At 43.0% G+C, this 17,896-nt stretch overlaps 1 protein-coding gene across 6 annotated transcripts in view; it reads left to right on the plus strand.

Annotated features, from left to right (window-relative positions):
* Positions 1-17,896, plus strand: part of LOC137372132 (collagen alpha-1(III) chain-like) — a 300,919-nt gene that overhangs the window by 9,677 nt on the left and 273,346 nt on the right. For 3 of the 6 annotated variants that reach the window (XM_068035601.1, XM_068035603.1, XM_068035600.1), the window contains exon 3: positions 9,864-10,026. The exons of the other annotated variants lie outside the window; for them this stretch is intronic. The gene's annotated coding sequence lies outside the window, so the exon portion shown is untranslated. The remainder of the gene's footprint in view (positions 1-9,863; positions 10,027-17,896) is intronic. 6 annotated transcript variants of the gene reach the window in all.

Genomic DNA, 17,896 nt, shown 5'->3' on the forward strand with positions numbered 1-17,896 from the left:
GCAGTAGAGTTTGTACAGATACACAGGCAGATGTATCCGAGAGGACAAAAGGGATATTAGCGAAGAATCCTCCCCCACATTCAGAAAAAATTCAAACCACCCATCCCCTGAAGTCAAAAGCCTTTGCATGACTCAGCAAAGCACTGAAAGAGAGTTCAGGATAGACCCGCCGACCATTGACTTTCCTGAAAGAAAATTTCTTACTCAGGGCTAATTAAACCTAACCATCTCAAAGACACAAAGCAGCCATGGAAATGGACAAACTGAAGAAAAAACTTCCGCAAAGAACCACATGTTTACTGGGATGCCAAAAAGGGGGCAATTAAATCAGTACTGACACCAAGAAAAGACAGGCTGTAATAAGTTTTAGGATTTATGAATGAATGGGAATAAATGAGAGAAATACATGGGTTTTCTTTCTGTATCTTATATTTTCTCTCGACCCTTTTAATGAAATACGCTTTTCTCAAATCGCATTTCATTCCACTGGGTGTGGAGGTATCATGCAGGCCCCCACCTGCCAAGAATGAGGCACATTGGTTTTGTCATATGAACATTGATTTTGGACTGTTGTTGGAGTGAGGAATTGACTTGTTGAACAGATCAGCTGTGGCTGGAAAAAACATTTGCATACTAACAGGCGGTGCTTGTGTAGACAAAGGATCATTACCTGACACATTAACCCACAATGGATGTTGACCACTGGACAGTGAGGGGGTGGGGAAGTGCATGCCAGGGCCTGCTGGGGTGATCAACTGAATTAGTGTTTAAGTTTAATAAATTTCAACTTTTCTTCTTTAAACCTAAGAACACCTGTTTCTGCTAGTTTCTTTGCCTTTTAATTAGAAAGCAGTGAACAAGGATTCACCAAGGGGGAGCTAAAAACACGGTGCGTTTAAAATTAAACTCTGTTACAGTAAGACCAGGTGAAGGCTGAGAGGGACCCCGAGACACTTTTTTCACCTGGTCGTAACAGGACCAAGGAAAAGGTTAAGAAAAGAAAAATAGAATGAGAGTTAATTAGCGAGAAACGTAAAAACAGACTGTAAAAGCTCCTATAGGTATGTAAAAAGGAAAAGATTAAGAAAGACAAATGTGGGTCCATTACAAGCGGAGTCAGGACAACGTATAGGGGGGAATATGGAAATGGCAGAGTAACTAAATAGATACTTAGTGACTGTCCTCACGGAGGAAAATATTAAAACTTCCCAGAAAAATGGAGAATCAAGGCACTAGTGTAAATGAGTAACTGAAAGATATTAATATTCATTAAAAAAAAGTACTAGAGAAATTAATGGGACTTAAAGTAGATAAATCCCCTGGACCTGATGATCTACATCCCAGTGCACTGAAAGAGGTGACTGTAGAGATAGTATATGCATTGGTGATCATCTTTCAAAATTTTATAGACTCTGGAATGGTTGCTGCAGATTGGAAGGTGGCAAATGTAACCCCACTATTTAAGAAAGGAACGAGAGAGAAAACAGGGAACTGCAGACCTGTTAGTCGAACATCAGGCGTAGGGAAAATGCTAGAATCTATAATAAAGGATGTGATAACAGGACAGTTGGAAATAATGGTAGGATTGGGCAGAGTCAACATGGATTTATCAAATGGAAATCATGTTTAGCAAACCTGTTGGAGTTTTTGAGGATGCAACTAGCAGAATATGAACATACGAATGAGGAGCAAGAGTAGACCACTCGGCCCCTCAAGCATGCGCTGCAATTCAACAAGATCATGGCTGATCTGATTCTAGCCTCATCTCCACATTCCCGCCAACCCCCGATAATCTTTCACCCCTTTTCTGATTAAGAATCTATCTACCTCTGCCTTAAAAATATTTAAAGTCTCTGTTTCCATTGCCTTTTGAGGAAGAGAGTTCCAAAGACTCACGGCCTTCTGAGAGAAAAGGTTTCGCCTCATCTCTGTCTTAAATGGATGACCCTTTATTTTTAAATAGTGACCCATCATTCTAGATTCTCCCACAAAGGAAAACATCCTTTCCACATCCACCCTGTCAAGACCCCTCGGGATCTTATATGTTTCAATCAAGTCACCTCTTACTCTTCTAAACTCCAGCAGATACAAACCTTTCCTCAAATGACAACCTGTCTATTCTAGGTATTAGTCTAGTAAACCTTCTCTGAACTGCTTCCAATGCATTTACCATCCTTCCTTAAATAAGGAGAACAATACTGTACACAGTACTCCAGATGTGATCTCAGCAATGCTCTGTATAACTGTTCTTCCTGCCAAAATGGGCAATTTCACATTTTCCCATATTATACTCCATTTTTCAGATCTTTGCCCATTCACTTAACCTATCTATATTCCTTTGTAGCCTTCTTATGTCCTCTTCACAACTTACTTTCCTACCTATCTTTGTGTCATCGGCAAATTTAGCAACCATAACTTCGGTCCCTTCATCTAAGTCATTTATATAAATTGTAAAAAGTTGAGGCCCCAGCACTGATGCCTGTGGCACACCACTTGTTACATCTTGCCAACCAGAAAATGACCCATTTATACCTACTCCCCATTTCCTGTTAGCTAGCCAATCTTCTGTCCATGCCAATGTTACCCCCTACATCCTGAGCTTTTATTTTCTGCAATAACCTTTCATGTGGCATCTTATCAAATGCCTTCTGGAAATCTAAGTACAGTACATCCACTGGTTCCCCTTTATCCACAGCACATGTTACTTCTTTAAAGAACTCCAATTGATTGGTTAAACATTATTTCCCTTTCACAAAATCATGTTGCCAGATTACCTTGAATTTTTCTGAGTGCCCTGCTATAATATTTTAATAATAGCTCCTAACATTTTCCCTACGACAGATGTTAATCTAACTGGCCTGTAGTTTCCTGCTTTCTGTCTCCCTCCCTTTTTGAACAAAGAAGTTACTTTTCCAATCTAATAGAACCTTCCCCAAATCTAGGGAATTTTGGAAAATTAAAGCCAATGCATCAATTATCTCACTAGCCACTTCTTTTAGGGCCATAGGATGAAGTTCATCAGGACCCGGGGATTTGTCAGCACATAGCTCTAACAATTTGCTCAGTACCACTTCCCTGGTGATTGTAATTTTCTTGAGTTCCTCCCTCCCTTCCATTTCCTGATTTACAGTTATTTCTGGGATGTTAATTGTATCCTCTATAGTGAAGACCGATGTAAAATACCTGTTCAATTCATCTGCCATCTTTCTAATTTCCCTTATTATTTACCCAGTCTCACTTTCTATAGGACCAATGCTCACTTTGTTAAATCTTTTCTTTTTAAAATATCTATAAAAACTCTTACTGCCTGCTATCATATTTCTAGATAGCTTTTTCTCATACTCTATTTTTCCCTCTTATCAATCTTTTCATCATTCTTTGCTGTTTTTATATTCTGTCCAATCGTCTGACCTGCCACCCACCTTGTGCAATTATATGCTTTTTCTTTAGGTTTGATACCATCTTTAAATTTTTTAGTTAACCATGGATGGTTGATCCTCCCCTTGGAATTGTTCTTTCTGGTTGAAATGTATCTATTCTGTGTATTCTGAAATAACCCCTTAAATGTCTGCCAGTGCATCTCCATTGACCTGTCCCTCAACCTAATTTGCCAGTTCACTTTAGCTAGCTCTTCTTTCATATCCTCATAATTGCCCTTATTTAAGTTTAAAATACTAGTCTTGGACTGATTCTTCTCTCCCTCAAACTGAAGGTAAAATAGATAAGGGGGAACTGGTGGATGTGGTATGTTTAGATATTCAGAAAGCATTTGATAAATCCCACACAAGACGTCAGTCAACAAAATTAGAGCAAATAGGATTGGGGGAATATACTGGCATGGATTGAGAACTGGTTACGGACAGAAGCAGAGAGTAGGAATAAATGGGTCATTTTCGGATTGGCAGGCTGTGACTTGTGGGGTACCGCAAGGATCAGGGCTTGGGCCCCAGCTAGTCACAATATATCACAACAATTTGGATGTGGGGATTAAATGTAATATTTCCAAGTTTGAGAATGACACAAAACTAGGTGATAGTGTGAGTTGTGAGGAGGATGCAAAGATGCTTCAAGGAGATTTGGAGAAGCTAAGTGAATGGGCAAAAATTTGGCAGATGGAATACAATGTGGAGAAATGTGAGGTTATCCACTTTGGAAGGAAAAACAGAACTACAGAGTATTTCTTAAATGGTGAGAGGCTGGGAAGTGTGGAATTTCAAAGGGACTTGGGTATCCTTGTTCATGAATCACCGAAAGCTAACATGTAGGCACAGCAAGCAATTAAGAAGGCAAATTGTATGTGGGCCTTCATTACAAGAGGATTTGAGTATAGGAGTAAAGATGTCTTACTGCAATTATATAGACTCTTGAGACCACACCTGGAGTATTGTGTGCAGTTTTGGTTTCTTTACCTGAGGAAAGAAATATTTTCCATAGAGAGAGTGCAACAAAGGTCCACCAAACTAATTCCTGGGATGGAGGGATTGTCCTATGAGGAAAGATTAAATAGACTGGGCCATTATTCTGTGGAGTTTTGAAGGATGAGAGGTGATCTCATTCCAACATACCTCAAATAAAGGGCAGGCCATTTAGGACTGAGATAAGGAGGAATTTCTTCACTCAGAGGGTGATGAATCTTTGGAATTCTCTGCCCCAGCAGACAGTAGAGACTCAGTCATTGAGTATATTCAAGACTGAGATCGATGGATTTCTTCATATTAAAAACATCAAGGGTTATGGGGATAGAGCAGGAAAATTGTGAAGTAGAAAATCAGCCATGATCTCATTGAATGGCAGTGTGGGCTCAAAGGGCTGAATGGCCTACTCCTGATCCTATTTATGTTCTTCTGTTCTTATAAAACCTTTGAAAAGTGGAAATATCCACAAGATTGAAGATATTCACGAATTTGAAATATCTTTTCTGGGAAATAATCCAGGAAACAAGTGGGAGTTGCTGGAATGCAGAAATTCTTGTACAGGGAAATAAGACACATTTTACTTTGGATACTGGAGCAGAAAGAAAAACATTCTTCAACCATCAGGCAAGAAATTATATGGGCCAGGAGGAATAGAACTAAAAGTCATAGGGAAAATGAAGGCAATCCTAAAATCTAGGGAAAAAGAAAACAGAAATATCATACATAATTCAAAATCAACATTGTTCACTCTTGAGCAGGACAGCTTGCACCAACCTGCATTTAATCTGCGGAGAAGAGGAACTTGGAAGCAGAAAGAAATCAGCTCAGAAATTTTAGAGCTGAATTCCCAAAGCGTTCACAGGACCAGGGAAGCTAAAGACAGCATACCATATAACCCTGCAGTTGGAATCAAAGCCAGTGTGCCTGTTTAGCCCCAGAAAGGTTCCTCACCCACTCTTGCCAAAAGTAAAGAAAGAAATTGACTCTATGGTGAAGCAAGAAGTTATTTCACCTGTGACGGAGCCAACAAACTGGTGTTCAAGCATCGTCCCAGTACAAAAACCAAATGGATCTATTAGAATTTGTTTTGATCTCATACAGCAGAACATAACAATGGAACACAAAATCCATCCAATGTCATTTGTAGATAAGAGCTTGGCTAAATTGGGGAAGAGTTCAATCTTCATGAATCTTCACACCCTTCCTCCAGTAAGGACTCCATTCCATTCTCCCAGTTTCTCCGTCTCCGATGCATCTGCTCTGATGATGCTACCTTCCATGACAGCGCTTCTGATATGTCTTCCTTTTTCCTCAACTGAGGATTCACCCCCACTATGGTTGACAGGGCCCTCAACCGTGTCCGGCTCAATTCCCGCACCACTACCCTCACCCCTTCCCCGCCCTCCCAGAACCGCGACAGGGTTCCTCTTGTCCTCACTTTCCACCTCATCAGCCTCCATATCCAAAGGATCATCCTCCGTCATTTCCGCCACCTCCAACGTGATGCCACTATCAAACGCATCTTCCCCTCCCTTCCCCTGTCAGCATTCTGAAGGGATCATTCCCTCCGCGACACCCTCGCCCAGTTCTCCATTACCCCTGCCATCTCGTCCCCGTCCCACGGCACCTTCCCCTGCAATTGCAGGAGGTATAATACCTGCCCATTTACCTCCTCTCCCCTCACTATCCAAGGCCCCAGACACTCCTTTCAGGTGAAGCAGCAATTTACTTGTACTTCTTTCAATTTAGTATACTGTATTCACTGCTCTCAATGTGGTCTCCTCTACACTGGGGAGACCAAATGCAGACTGGGTGACTGCTTTGCGGAACACCTCCGCTCAGTCCGAAAGCATGACCCCGAGCGTCTGCTTGCTTGCCATTTCAACACTCTCCTCTACTCTCATGCTCACATCTCTGTCCTGGGATTGTTGCAGTGTTCCACTGAACATCAATGCAAGCTCGAGGAACAGCATCTCAATTACCGATTAGGCATGCTACAGCCTGCCGGACTGAACATTGAGTTCAATAATGTCAGAGCACGATGGGGCCCCCCATTTTACTTTAATTTTTAGTTGTTTTTTCTTTTTTATATATATTTTTGTGTTTATTTTATTTTATTTTATCTTGGTTTGTTCTGTTTGCTTACCCACTGTTTTTTTTCACGTTTGTACTTGCGGCTGTTCAGTTTTCAGTCCGTTAACACCCTATCTGTACTAATGCTTTGTCTTTCAACACACCATTAACATATTGTTTGCCTTTGCTTCATGACCTTCTGGTCAGTTATTCTCTGTGACCTTGTCCTAGCTACACCTTCTCTTTGTTATCTCTTGCCCCTCTGCTTTACTTGCTTAAAACCTTTCACATTTCTAGTATTTGCCAGTTCTGAAGAAGAGTCACTGACCTGAAATGTTAACTCTTCTTTTCTCTCCACAGATGCTACCAGATCTGCTGAGTACTTCCAGCATTTCTTGTTTTTATTTCAATCTTCATGAAGTTGGATACAAATAATGATATTTGGCAACTCTCCCTAGATGAAGAGTCTAAGTTGCTCACAACCTTCATTACTCCATTTGGAAGGTTTTGTTTCAACAGACCACACTTTGGTATCATGCTAGCACCTGAAATCTTCCAAAGGACAATGTCAAGCATCCTAGAAGGACCAGATGGAATTGTGTGTCATATGGATGATGTCCATTGATCTACTCAGACAAGAACATGATACTTGAGTGAGAGCAGTGTTGCAACAATTAGAGAAAGCGGGACTTACACTCAATAACAAATGTGAGTTCTCGCAGACGATTGTCAAATTCCTTGGACATATTGTGGATGGATCTGGTTTAAGAGTTGATCCACAGAAGACAAGAGCAATCAAGGAGTTTCCAGCTCCTAAGAACACGACTTAGCTACAGAGATTTATGGGAATGGTGAACAAAGTCAGAAAGTTTTGCCCAACCTAGCTGTAGTCAATGAGCTACTGCGTCAAAGACAAGATAATACATGGTGTTGGGAGGAAGCACAAGAGTGATCATTTGAAAGAATCAAAGAAATGCTGATATCACCTGATGTGTTAGCTCACTATGACCCAGAGCTACCCACTATCATTGCTGCAGATGCATCTTTTACAGGACAGGGAGCTGTACTGTTTCAGATACAGACATATGGAAAGCACAGACCAATTTACCAAGCATCCTGTTCACTGACAGAAACTGAACAGAGATATACAGTGCTAGAAAAATTAGCAGCTACATGGGCATGTGAGAAGTTTGCAGACTACATTATTGGCCTTCACTTCAAGATAGAGACAGATGACAAACCATTGGCAACTCTCTTACATGCAAAGGAGTTAGCAAAGATGCCTCCACGAGTACAAAGATTGAGACTGAGGATGATGAGGTTTGATGCAAAGACAGAGCATGTTCCAGGAAAGCAGCAAATCACAGCAGATGCTTTGTCTCGTATCCTAGTGGCAAGACTGGAACAAGGTGATGTATCCCTCATTGAAGAGGAAAAAACCTTTGCATCGACAACAACCACAACTCTACCAGCTACAATTCAGAGACTGAATTAAATCAGAGATGCACAGAAATCTGATGAAGAATGTGCTCAAGTAAGAGTGCTACCGCAAAGGATGGCCAGCATACATGCCACACAGTCCTATTCTCAGACAGTACTATGGACAGAGAGGACATCTCAGTGTAGTTGATGATTTACTCATCTATGATGAGAGATTGGTAATTCCGAGAGTTGTGAGATTAGACATCCTACAAAGATTGCCAAGGACATTTAGGCATTACAAAATGTCGAGCCAGAGCAAGAAATTCTGTTTGGTGGCCAGCTCTTTCAAAATCACTAGAAGAGATGATATCAAGATGTATCACTTGTGCTATTCATCATCAGGAGATAAGAGAACCATTGATGTCATCTTCCTTTCCATTAAGACCATGGGAACGTCTTGGGATGGATTTTTTGAACACAGAGGTAAAATGCTCTTGATTGTAGTAGATTATTAGTTAAGATGGACAGAAGTCAAGCAACTGCAGGGTCATACTTCTGAAGCAGTGATTACATTGTCGAAGAAGTTATTCACAACACATGGAATCTCAGACCCTGTAATTTCAGACAACGGACTACAGTTTACCAATGAATGCTTTAAAGACTTCACAATATCATACGGATTTGTTCATTCCACCAGCTCACCAAGATACCCTCAAGCCAATAGTGAAGCTGAAAGAGAAATGCATACAATAAAAGCACTGCTGAAGAAGAATGAGGATGTTCAAATTGCACTTTTGAACTATCGTTCAATCCCACTACAAAATGGATTAGCACCATGTGAACTCCTAATAGGAAGAAGACTGAAAACCCAACTACCTACACACACACACACACACTCATGTCACAAGTAAGAGAGGATAACTTGGAAAAAGTGAGGGAGAGAGAGGATAGACATCATTCCAATCAAAGGTGAAATCACAACAGACATCATAAGGCATGAAACCTAGCAGACATCCAATCAGGAGACTAGTATGGATCAGAGACCAAAATCGGTATGGAGAAGTGGTAGACCAGACCCCACATCCAAGGTCCTATATTGTCCAGATAGAGCATGATATGGTGAGTCAAAATAGAAGTACATTGGTGGCAATACAGAAGCAGCCTCCTGCCCAGGGAAGTCAGTTATCTCCAAAATCTAATTGTTGCATTCAACTACCAATCCAGATGACAACCCGAATGAGGAACTTGAGTCATCTACTAATTTCACTCTTGCACAGCAGATTCAGACAGACTACTCAGAGGACTCGAAACCTCTATCCCCCTCAAAGGAAAAGAGGACTTGTTATGGTAGACTTGTAAAAGCATCACAGCAATTGTCTATGTAAATATGGAAGTCAGAGACTTGCAGGGAGATGTAGTATTAAGTGGTATACTAGACATTGGATTGTTACTGGTAAAATATGTTAATCATGCTGTATACCTCATCACAGGAAGTGATGTAAAACCATGTGTGTGGCTTCCTCGTGCACGGGCTTGGAAGATGTAAGCCATAGCAGTAAGAAGTGTTTAATAAAGCTCCCCATTTCTCTTAACCATCTGACTCTTCAGATATTCTGTACTAGCTAAACAGTAAGACAGTAAGCAGAATATTACACCTATCAGACTTTCCCTTTTGTTCTTTCCCCCCCCTCCCCCCTTTCACTTACTTCAAACCTATTATATTTCTAACTTTTCCCAGTTCTGATGAAAGGTCATTGATCTGAAACGTTAATTCTGATGGTACTGAAGAAGACATGATCACTGGTGTCAGTACAGCATACTATAGCTCATCTTGTTTTTGATGAGCAATTTTAGTTTTGAGGATCAATGCTCAGGTAAAGAAGTGGAGTTTCTCTCTCCACAGATGTTGTTTCACCTGCTGAGTATTTCCAGCTTTTTCTGTTTTTATTTCAGATTTCCTGCATCCACAATATTTTGCTTCTGGATTTCTACGTTTAACTGTGCTTGCGCCAGAAGCTGTTGTCAGTTACAGAGGACTGAAAGGAACTCGCAAGACAGCCTATTGTAAATGGAAAATTTTGCATAATAAGTCACCACCAATTAAAGGATCTGAATGGTAAGTAACCCCCCCCCACCCCCCACTTTTATCTGAGCATTCATTCTCAAAATTAAAATTGCACTTCAAAAACAAGATGGGCTGTACTGACACTGATGATCATCTCCAGTACCATCAGAGTGGCAACAGAAGTGAACGAGATCATCTTTAAATCCATTTAATCATTATCTGCCATTACATATATCACAGAGAATCTTTTACATCAACAGTATTGAAGGTCTGAATTTATATGAATTTAATTATTAATGTAATGGTTAGGTAGAGGCTGTTTTCTTACTGTACGTGATTTGCCTTTCTGGTCCAGCTCTCTGTTGTTTACTGTTAATTGCCTAGAATTAGACATTTTTATGACTTAAGAGTTATCAGGGATTTATCCGAACTACTTAACTGCCTTTACAATTCTCCCTATATATCTTGATAACATGCTTAATTATTGGTGAGGAAATAATTCTAAGCCTTAATAGTATGCTTGCTCGAAGTATATTGGGTTTTGTTTTAAAAGTATTTCAAGAATAATGTCTTGCACTTAAATAGTGCCTTTGACATAATAAAATGTCCGAAGGCACTTCACAAGAATGATTATCAAACAAAAATTTGACACCGAGCCACATAAGGAAATATTAGGACAAGTGGCCAAAAGCATGGCCAACGAGGTAGGTTTAAAGAAAAGCGAGCTAGAGGAATGGAAAGGTTTAAGGAGGAATTTCCAGAGCACAGTGCCTAGGAATCTGAAGGCACGGCCACAATGATGCAGCAAAGAAAATCAGGGATGTGCAAGAGGCCAGAATTGGAGAAGGACAGAGATCTCAGAGGGTTGTAAGGCTAGACAAGGTTGCAGATACGGGAAGGGAGTTATTGTCCTGCCTTGTCCTGCAAAGTTGGGTGCTGTGAATTGTATACTTTTTCAAATCTTTGGCTTTTTAAAACATCTTTTCATAAAACTTAGATGAGAAGATGGCACTCTGGCCTGGCCTTGGCCATTCCTCCTGGTACGATATTATCTCCAGTTCCTTAAGCAAGACCTGTAAAACATTCAGCTTGGGCAGACAAGTGGCAAGTAACATTTGCGCCACACAAGTCCCAGGCAATGATGATCCCCAACAAGAGAGTATCTAGCCATCTTCCTTTGACATTCAATGGCATTACCAAAACTGAATCCCTTAACATCAACATCCTGGGGGTTACCATTGATCAGAAACTGAACTGGACCAGCTACATAAATGCTGTGGCTACAAGAGCAGGTCAGAGGCTGGGAATTCTGCAGCAAGTAACTCACGTCCTGTAACTGCAAAGCCTTACCACCATCTACAAGGTATAGGTCAGGAGCATGATGGAATACTCTCCAATTGTCTGGGTGAGTGCAGTTCCTTCACTGTCGTTGAGACAAAATTCTGGAACTCCCTCCATAACAGCACTATGGGTGTACCTGCACCACACAGACGACAGTGATTTAAGAAGGTGGCTCACCACCACCTTCTCAAGGACAATTAGGGATGGGCAATAAATCCTGGCTTTTCCAGTGATGCTCACATCCCAAGAATGAATAAAAAAAGTCCAAGGGACACAGACTTGAACAGCTACAGCACTAATTGGTTTAACTATTCACCGCCAGATCTGGCTGGATCATCCTAGAATGCAAACTGTCTTCTTAAACCTCTCTCCCATCTGTTCCATGGGCAGCTCCAACATCAAGTGTAAGGAGCGCATGGATTTCTTTTACACCAAGATTGAGACCATCCAATCAGCTGCCTCTGTCACTTCCTTCCCTTCGCCTAGCTCATCAGGCAAAACCTCCTCTAAGTTTCCTCTCTGCCTGAGCCCTGAACTTGTATCTTTCTCTAGTTTCTTTCTTATCTCCCCTCATGCCCTCTCTGAACTCATCTTGTTCTCGAGATCCACCTCTTTCTCTCATGACCCCATTCCCTCTAAGCTACTGACCACCCAATGTCCCTTCCTAGCTCCCATGCTACCTGATACTGTTAACATTTCTGCCTTGTCAGGTATTGCTCCCCCATCCTTTGAATCTGCCATCATCATCCCTCCTCAAAAAAACAACCCTTGACCCAACCGTCCTTGCAAACTACTGCCCTATCTTCAACCTCCCTTTCCTCTCCAAAGTCCTTGAATGTCTTATCACCTCCCAAATTCATGCCCCTCTTTCCCAGAACTCCATGTTTGAATCCCTCTAATCAGGTTCCGCCCCTGCCACAGTACTGAAATGGCTCTTATCAAAGTCACACGTCACATCCTGTGTGAATGTGACAAAGTAAACTATCCCTCCTCATCCTTCTCAACCTGTCTGCAGTTTTTGACACAGTTGATCGCATGATTGTCCTCCAACTGCCTCTTCAATGTCGTCCCTCTGAGTGGGACTACATTCACCTGCTTCCATTCTTATCAATTTAATTGTAGCCAGAGAATCACCATCAATGGCTTCTCTTCCCATTCCTGCACAGTTACTTCTGGTGTCCCCCGAAGATCTATCCTTGGCCCCCTTCTATTTCTCATCCACATGCTGTCTCTTAGCCACACCATCCAAAAATGCATCAGTTTCCACATGTATGCTGATGACATCCAGTCGTCCCTCACCACCATCTCTTTCAACCCCTCCACTGTCGCTAAATTATCAGATTGCTTGTCTAACGTCCAGTACAGGATGAGCAGAAAATTCCTTCAAATAAACATTGGGAAGACTGAAGCCATTGTCTTCAGTCCCCACTCCAAACTCTGCTCCATTGCCACTGACTCCAGCCCTCTCCCTGGCAGCTGCCTGAGGCTGAACCAGACTTTTCGTAAACTTAGTGTTATATTTGACCCTAAGATGAATTTTCAACTACATGTGCAGGTGGGCGATGAGAAGGGTGATGGTGAAAGGGAACAGGGAAATGGGACTTGTTTCAAAGTGCTTCCACTTCTCACCCTTTGTCCCCGCTCATTCAGCACCCGACATTCTGCTTTGTGGCCTGATGACTGAGTCTGCTCCTGCACAAATGCAGGTGGAGCAATCTTTGGCGGGGCTCTCATGTGCTCCAAAACCCAGAGATTATCGGTCAATAGCAACTCAGCCATCAGAGCAGGCCTGCCTCTACCTCAGCTGTAGCCACAGGGATTGCACCATGTAGAAGTGCTGGGAAGAGGAAGAGTAAAGATTTGTAGCTGCACAAGTGTTTGCACATGGGTGCATTACACAATGTTAAATTGTTAACTCTATTTCATTTTTGAGCAGGGGGGTCCATAGAATTGCAACGGAAGGCAGAAGGCGGGGCATGGAAGGCTTGTTGCCTTCTCGTCGCACCGCAATTAAATTAGGGGATGAAAGGCTGAAGATGGCCTTCCGCCCAGTGGTCCATTGAGGCCTTCAAGTGGCCAATCAGTAACCACTTAAAGACCTCTTCCTGGTCTTTAACCTCAACCTGTGGCTGGTTGGGGGTGGTGGGGGAGGGGTGGTGGGTGAGCCTCCACCATGTAGGGAGGTCACCTAGTAAAATGAAGTGGCCTCCGTGCAGCCTTGGGGGGGTGGGGGGGGGGTGCTGCCTCCTCTGTAAGCAATCTGTGGCCCACAGAGGGCCACTGGCTGAAAAAGCTGCCCCTCCAGTAAACTTCCCGCTTTCATCGCCCAACCTCCCTGCACCACCCCCCACCCCCACCCCACCGATCACCAGGGCCTGCCATACTAGCTCTGGTGACCCCCTCCTCACTTCCCTCTGGTCCGGGGCACCGGCACTGGGCCAGCGCCCAGGCCTCCTGTAATACCAGCAGTGGTCACCAATCCCATTGGTACTGCAGATACTACTGAGTTGCTGGCCCTATGATTGGCTGGCAGGTCTTGGAGGCGGGATCCCTGTTATCAAAAGGATGGGGATCCTGGTGCCGGGTAGTTAAGTGTCTGACTGCCGTTGAAGTGCGCCGGGGGGCTCCGAAAGGCTGAAGTAGGATTCCCCTCGTGTCTTTGGCAGGGCGCCAGGAGCCCCGCTAGCATAACTAAATCCATGGAGTATGATTTATTGCTGTATCGAGAACTACTGAACATACTAAATTAATAACAATCATACACAATTATTAACTGGGAAGATTCTTAAATCATAAGAATGTCCAAGAGTTAAGTGTTGAACTCTTCTCCCTGAATTAAAATGGCAAGACAAATAGGCAGCATTGGATTACAGTTGTATTTTCAACTTTGTTCTGCATAAATGAATGCAATCTGCACTACTGTATTTAAATTTGTATTAATTGAAATTAAGATTTTTTTTTGTACTGAATTTTCAAATTTGTTTAACTGCATGTACTAGCTAACAGCCCCATTTTCTACAGCTGGTCTCTTTCCTTTCCAATGCTGTTTTGGATGAAAGTTATGTTCCCCTGGGTAGACATTGTTTTGGGACTTAATTGAATTTGTTTTTTTTTCCAATGGGTTATTTGCTGGATTACAACGTAGTCATTTATGTTAGAGCTCGGAGATAAACTGAACTGTTTATTAAGGTTATAGCACTGCCAAAATTTGGTCAACCTGGTTCCTTTCAGATTTTCTGGATTCTAACTAATCTAACTGAGTTTATTGGCAAATAATTTCTATTCATTGTTATCACAGCACTGATATTGGTGTTGTTCCAAGATTCAACTTCATGTATAAGAGCCCAGGTCATGTTTTAGAAAGCTAATACAATCTCTCAGGAAGGAAGAGGATGGGATCTCGTAGCTACAATTATATTGCTTGATGTTACATTCCTTGCTTCCCTACAAAGCACTTGAGTTAGTTTTGTGAAATTATTTTCTGTGATCAATCAGGAATTCCACACATTTTCATGCCAACTGCAGGGATATCCCACCAATGACCCTAATGCTGGCTGTTTTCTAGATATATGCCACTTGAAAATGGAAAATTGAATGTTTCCAGGTTCTTGTTTGATAGTGCTAAATTAACCTTCTTAGAGCTTGAATTGAATTGCTGTGCATGGCATCTCTGAATTAATGTGACCATTCTTGATGTATTAGATCTGCCATTTTGAGTTCTGTGTTCTGTTAAATACTAACCATCTGTACTGTGGTTTAGATTTGCAAAAAGACAATTAACAGTTCCGGTAATGCATAGAAAATTCTCTTGTGCCTTTGTTTTACATTCTTTTAATTGGGAAATGGTCAGGGTCCATGCTTTAGGTTAAAAAGATTATGACCAGATAAGTCAATAATATCACAGTTAGTTGTTCATTGCTACAACAGGAAGCTAACAGAGGCCCGGTACGCACGGTGAGGGGACTTCATAGACTTCTCTCTAACCACAGAGAAGCAGGAAGATCGGGCACATGGCTTAGCCAGGATAGCAGGATTTCCCAGTGGTAAGGGAGCCATCGACTGCGCAGTGGCTCTGTAGGTGCCACATGTTAACGAGGAGATGTACTGCACCCACAAGGGGTTGGCAGCAATGTGTACCATCTACAAGATGCATTGCAGCAATGCACCAAGGCTCTTTAGACAGCACCTTCCAAACCCGCGACCTCTACCAACAAGAAGGACAAGGGCAGCAAATACATGGGAACACCACCACCTGCAAGTTCCCCTCCAAGTCACACACCATCCTGATTTGGAACTATATCGCCGTTCCTTCACTGTCGCTGGGTCAAAATCCTGGAACTCCCTTCCTAACAGCACTGTGGGCATACCTACCCCAAATGAACTGCAGCAGTTTAAGAAGGCAGCTCATCACAACCTTCTCAAGGGCAATTAGGGATGGGCAATAAATTCTGTCCTGGCCAGTGACGCCCACATCCCATGAATGAATTTTTAAAAAGTACCACTTGCTGAATGGGCAGTTGTTGTGTGACCATGCATAGAATATCATGTCAGTGAATGCCTGCTTTCCTGGCAGTGGCCATGATGCTTTCATCCTGTGCCAGTCAGCCATTCACACCATCTTTGAGAAACCAAGATGAATTAAAGGCTGGCTGCTTGGTGACAAGAGCTCATGACAAATGTTCTCTCTAAGCTGTGCAGTTGCGCAGCAACCCAGACATTCCCGCGCAGGCTGTGCACAAGTTGGGCCCTATAAGTTACTGCGCACATGTGGTCAGGCAAAAGAATTTAAAGGGCCTGCGTACTTAAATGAATCGGCCGCACACTACAAAAATAAATTTGACGGATTACATTGCTCATAGCTCCCCTTCATCACCCAACCACACGTGGACAGCACACGGACGAGAGCAACACTGCCATCAAGAACATTGTGGAGCAAACCATCGGCATTCTCAATTAGCAGGTTCACTGCTTGGATCACTCGGGGGGGGAACCTGACAATACTCACTGGAGTGTGTCTCCAAATTAAGCTCATTTCCTGTGTCCTCCACAACCTGATCTTCAGCATGGCTGTATAAGGCTGCTGATTTTCAATGGGAAAGACTGCAGATAGCCTTGCAGGAAGCCCTTACGAAGCTCTGGGCCTTGAGGGCCCAACTTTGAATTGCAACACCTTGGCATAGGCGGCAGCATTCTGGACTGGCTGGCTGAGAGGCAAAAGCAGGAGCATTGGTGGAATGGCAGTGGCAGCAGCATAAATGCTGCCTTCCTAAGAGAGGATAGCAGGTTTGTGCTCCACAGAGCCACCGCCATTCCTCCGGGGCAGCACCTCAGAAATCCTGGTAATCTGTCAGAGAACAGATTTCTGGGATGCTGTGAGAGTCAGCATGTCCCTTTAAACACAGGTATCTGCAGCCATGATGGCAGCTGTCTGGGCCTGCATCCACCAAGCTGGGCTTGCATGGCAACAAGCATAGATCTCATGAACTCCATCTGAACTTTCACTGCAGCACTCAGACATTGGGTTGCTTCTGCCTGTGCTGCAGTGAAAGCTGAGATATTGGCCACCAGATTCTGCATCATGGCTGGGTCCACAAGTGTCCTCATGGAATTGGCTAGCACTTCTGTACTGGAAAGGCATGAAACTCTGAGCCTCCGTGCTCCTTGACGGGTGACAGTAGGCTCTGTGGCAGGCCTGTCAAGGTACCAAACACCTCTGTATGCATGCCCATTAGTATTCTCTTGTATGCTGCCCCTTAGAGGTCCTCATCTGAGTCCTTTGAAGCAGAGGTCATGTGCAACCTTTCCCTCCAGGAAACTGGCACACGAGCTATCATTTTCCCCTGGCCTGGCTGCAGGCCACTCCGGCCCGGTGACTCACCACGTGCTGATCCCATCTCTTTGTCACCCTCTAAACTCTTTGCAGTGTCAGTTGTAGGCCTCAGGCCTGCAGCCACTACTTTTTGTACTTTTATGTTTTTTGCATTTTGCTTTTGCTTTGCTTTTGATTTTTAAAAAGACCTGCATTGAATTTTTAAAGGTTACTTTTTAGACATTGTTTTAAAACTAAGTGTGATTGTGCTCTGATTACGTCAAGTAATAAATCAATGATGTAATCAATGGCAATCAGCAGTAATATTATTAACTGTGAACTTGTTTTTCGTAAGAACTCCTTCCTTTTGTTTTCATGCTGGTCAAAGCAGTCTATGTTCATAGCTATAATAAAAGCAAAATATTGTGGATACTGGAAATCTGAAATAAAAACAAGAAATGCTGGAAATACTCAGCAGGTCTGGCAGCATCTGTGGAAAGAGAAGCAGAGTTAACGTTTCGGGTCAGTGACCCTTCTTCGGAACTAGGGTTCACTTGGGCCCCGACGAGGCAAGGGTGGTCGATTGGGGAGACAGGGGGGACGTGTTGAACATTGGGGGTTGTTGGGCCATCGGGAGCAGCCCTCCATCGGGCACAGGGTGCCTGATCAGGAGGGCCCCCCAAGGCCGCCGCAAAGCTGCCTACTTTTAACACGTGGACAGGTGGCTTTTCTCAGGCTTGGGCCACCTGGCAGGGGGTAAAATCCCCGTGG

This window comes from Heterodontus francisci, chromosome 7 (genome assembly GCF_036365525.1).
Source record: "Heterodontus francisci isolate sHetFra1 chromosome 7, sHetFra1.hap1, whole genome shotgun sequence".
In the NCBI taxonomy this organism is placed as follows: Eukaryota; Metazoa; Chordata; class Chondrichthyes; order Heterodontiformes; family Heterodontidae; genus Heterodontus; species Heterodontus francisci.